The sequence below is a fragment of the Zalophus californianus genome, chromosome 1, assembly GCF_009762305.2.
Source record: "Zalophus californianus isolate mZalCal1 chromosome 1, mZalCal1.pri.v2, whole genome shotgun sequence".
Taxonomy (NCBI): domain Eukaryota; kingdom Metazoa; phylum Chordata; class Mammalia; order Carnivora; family Otariidae; genus Zalophus; species Zalophus californianus.
This window is the reverse complement of record NC_045595.1, coordinates 34,242,157-34,246,958: the sequence shown is the minus strand read 5'-3', so window position 1 is coordinate 34,246,958 and position 4,802 is coordinate 34,242,157.

Below are 4,802 nucleotides of genomic sequence, written 5' to 3'. Positions count from 1 at the left end.
TCTCAGTCCTGTGCCATGGGGACAGCCAGTTACCCTGAACTTGCCATGCATTAAATAAAGATGGTGGCAAAGGTAAGAAGCCAGGGTTTCCATACTAAGCATTTGAGTATCATTGGTGTAACATCCGTGGAGAAAGAACTACTCACAAAATACATGCACACACACACGCACACAATGCACACACGTTTCAGAGCTTGGATAACACAGGTCTTGCCCAGTCCCTGCCTTTAGCATTACATAAACATCTGCCTCTACCCACTGATCACCTCCATCTGCCCGGACTCATTTAACTGGAAGTAGAGTTAGCAACCATCACTTCATGCCCTTTCTTGTTTCATGGGTTTTGATGTGCCTGCTAAGGGAATGTTCAACGTGCTCTAAAGGAGGCCACACAGACATGCACTCTGAGCCAAACTGATCATTGCATAATTGATAATAGGCCTTTTGTATTCACATTCTATTTAGATTATTGTATGAAGCAGGTGACAGGTGTTCAGAGAGCATTACCCAAGCTCCCTGTTGCCCAGAACATCCTGAGACCAGCTGGGGCAAGGATCCCAGAGGAAATCCCCATAGTAATTGAATAGTTCACAGAGCTTTGGGTTTGTGAGGATTACAATGAAGAATTAAAATGATATTGACCACCCACTTAAGAAGAGCCTTTGTGTTTTCCCTTGATATTTCTGCACTTATTTTGTTCCCAAGGATATTGCTGCAGGGTGACCAAGATGAAAACTTTTTTTTTTCCCTCAAAAGGGTGTATGTTGCCATTTAACATGAGAAACAATTAAACAGAATACATTTAGTAGGAGAGAAGCCTGCTTTGAAACACCCCGTTTCGGGTATGCCAACTTTGGGGTAGGTGGGGTTACTAACTCCCCTTTTCAAAAGATTTGCCACAGAGCCAGAGGTGGGAGAAAAAACTTAGCATGCAACTCTCAGGATGACAAGTGGGTGCTGAAACAGAACTGGGCAGAACATGCCACTTGATTTCTAGAACTTATATTCTAGGCTTACAGCTACAGTTTTCAAAGTTAATAGAACCACTACCTTGTTCTTTGTTATAGAATTTACTTTCAATTGCCCTAACTTTTTGAGTATTTCTCCTCTGTTTTCTCAGGCAGTTTGGTTATTCAGAACAAATTTGGGTCAGAATTCATTCATTGGCTCATTTATTAAGTGTGCCTCCTGTTTACAACATTCCATGTGGGACATGATTCATCCATTATTGTCCCAGGGATACTTTGAGAATATCTACTCGGGGACAAGCTCTAAGCAAGGCAATGGAGACACATTCTGTACATGGAGCCTACATTGCAATGGGGCAGACAGACCCCTTTGGTGATACGTGCTTTGGAGAAAAAGTGAGTACAGCATGGGTAGGGTAAGAAGTGCTGGAGCAAGGAAGTGAAAGATAATATTTGAGCAAGAACTTGAAAACAGTGAGTGAATTAGGGAGACGTTTGGGGGAAGAATATTCCTGACAGGGAAAACAGGCTGTGCAAAGGCTCTGAGGTAGATAACGCCTGGACTGCTTGAGGCCCTTGTGAAGACTTCAGCTTCACTCTGAGTGAAATGGCAAGTCTTTATAGGGTTTTGAATGAAGGAGTGATGTGACCCAAGTCAGGTTTTAACAGGGTCCCTCTGACTGCTATCTGAGAAATCGTAAAGGTCAAGAACGGACTTGGGGAGCCTTAGAGGACTGTTGGAATAATCCAGGGAAGAGAAGGCAATACACAGAGAACAAGACATAATTCTAGCCCTCAACAAATACACAGCTAAACGTTTTCTGGGGAAAACAGATCTTTGCAGCATTTTGTTTTTAAAAAAGGCAGGATGGAATAATAAAGGGCAAGCTGAGTTAATTCCACATTAGGGAAGGCTTCTTGGAGGAGGTGGCTGCAAGAATGACATTTTCTGTTCATCCTTAAGCCCCCCTTCATTCCTTCCTTTTTCTCTTCCTTTTCTTTCTCTCTCCATCTTGCTGTATGCTTCTCTCTCTTTCTTTATGTCTGTCTTTCTTTTGATGACATTTTTTTGTCTGAGTAATAATCATTACCTAAAGGCTAACTTCCATATCACTGTTATCGCATCTTACTTTTACTGCCCTCAAATCTGCTATAACCTCATTTTTCTTCCCTCAGGCAAATAAAGTTCAGAATATCAGAAGTGTTTTGCAGGAGGTTTTTATTTTTTTTTAATTTTTTTATTGTTATGTTAATCACCATACATTACATCATTAGCTTTTGATGTGTTCCATGATTCACTGTTTGTGCATAACACCCAGTGCTCCACGCAGAATGTGCCCTCTTTAATACCCATCACCAGGCTAACCCATCCCCCCACCTCCTCCCCTCTAGAACCCGCAGTTTGTTTTTCAGAGTCCCTAGTCTCTCATGGTTCGTCTCCCCCTCTGATTTCCCCCCCTTCATTCTTCCCCTCCTGCTATCTTCTTCTTCTTTTTTTCTTTTTTAACATATATTGTATTATTTGTTTCAGAAGTACAGGTCTGTGATTCAACAGTCTTGCACAGTTCACAGCGCTCACCATAGCACATACCCTCCCCGATGTCTATCACCCAGCCACCCCATCCCTCCCACCCCACCCTCACTCCAGCAACCCTCAGTTTGTTTCCTGAGATTAAAAATTTTGCAGGAGGCTTTTAAGCACTGAAAAATGGATTTTGATGTTCAAATATGGCAGTTAGTTAAACTGATTAAAATATCACTTGAAATGGAGGCGTTTGGAGTGGAAAGGGGAAGTGCAGTTGAAATTTGATTGGTAGAATATCCATAGTGGCTGAGCGGGTCTGTGGGCACACAAGGTCTAGTGTGCCATTCTCCTTCTGTGAATATTCGCAATTTTCTCTTATAAAAGGTTGAAAAATCTCATTAAATCATTCTCATGAAAAACTGCCATCTATTATCCTAAATGTTTGGTATTTTTAGAAATTATATCTTTGAAACTCTTTTTGTTGGGGACCAATCTCTGAACAGAATGGTTTGCAAGAATAAACATTTCAGGATTTAACTCTTTTAAATACATGAACAGGATGGCGCAGGTTTTCCTTTCTTTCTTGGTTTGATTTAGTGATATGTCAGCCCTTATTTTACACTCTGAATTCTATAATATTCTCTTTCTGTCCGATAATGTGTCTCTAATAGAGGCCATTTGAAATGACTGACACCATTTGAAGGAGTTCTAAAGTAAGACAGATCTTCATCATCAGGGATCAGCCCATGGTAGGTGTATAACAGATGTTTGTGGAATTCATCTCTGAAGGAGTTTGTATATAAATCTCTACTTGCTACCAGATATTGCTCACAACCAGACTTAATTTATTAATTCTTAAAAGAACACTAGAGGTCAGTCTTCACATTGAGAAAGAACGGAAAGGTATAGCAATACCATGTTCCTGGAAGACAGACTGACACTGTCTTCTAAATAGCTTTTACATAGTGAAGAAATTATACTAGAACAACTTTATATTCCTTCTATTATTAATGCATCTCAGGAGTATTAAAATCATCCAGATATGCAGTATATAAGTGTGTATATGCTTACATTGCCATAGAGTGGATGGTAAGGATTATATAAAAAACCTGATTTTTTTTCAGCCCTTAATCTAATAAGATATCCTTTAGCAATCTTTTTTTTAAGATTTTTATTTATTTATTTGTCAGAGAGAGAGAGAGAGAAACAGAGCCCAAGCAGTGGGAACGGCAGGCAGAGAGAGAAGCAGGCTCCCCGCTGAGCAGGACTTGATCCCAGGACCCTGGAATCATGACCTGAGCAGAAGGCAGACATTTAACCAACTGAGCCACTCAGGCACCCCATCCTTTAGCAATCTTGAACCTAAATTAAGAGACTGAAAATTAAAATCTAAACTCAAATAGGTTAACTAAGTTCTCTGCAAGCCTCCATCCCCAAACCCAGAGCAGTTTCAATGCTTTTGCAGGGACTAGCTTCTTTTCCTGCTTCATTAGAATCCATTTTCCTTCCCACGTAATGGCTATGATGAATCTGAGGCCTTGGATTGCCCAGCTTCCAGATAACCAGCCCTTTCTCAGTTTTTTTGCCCACCAGCAGATTTTTTTCTCTCCCCAACACCCCCCCCTCCATATTTGAACTTATGTTGTTCCTGTGATGCATGTTCTTCTCTTTATACAACATCTGCAAGTATCCCAAAGTCTTGGACACCAGCATGTTTTCCTCTGCTGATATTATCTTCATTTTGGTATTACTAGAAGTACATTCCTTGTTGGCTCTGCTAAAGCGTATTGAATTCATTGAAAATAATGTCTCATTCTGTTCTAAAATTATCTCCCTACTAATGGCCATTGAAGAAAAAAGTTCTTTCTATTCTATTGTTATGGATCAGGAAGAGAAGCAAAAAGCACATTAAACAACAATAAATGTTAATCAGCACAAGAAAAAAAATTAACTGTAAAAGTTACTTTATCTCCTCAGAAAGACACCTTTAAAATATAAGGCCAGTACAGATTCTTTGCCTCTTTGGTTAGGTTTATTCCTAGGTATCTTATGGGTTTTGGTGCAGTTGTAAATGGGATTGACTCCCTAATTTATCTTTCTTCCGTCTCATTGTTAGTGTATAGAAATGCAACTGATTTCTGTGCATTGATTTTATATCCTGCCACTTGGCTGAATTCCTGTATGAGTTCTAGCGATTTTGGAGTGGAGTCTTTTGGGTTTTCTACATGGAGTATCATGCCATTTGCAAAGAGTGAGAGTTTGACTTCTTCTCTGCTGATTCGGAAGCCTTTGATTTCTTTTGTTGTCTG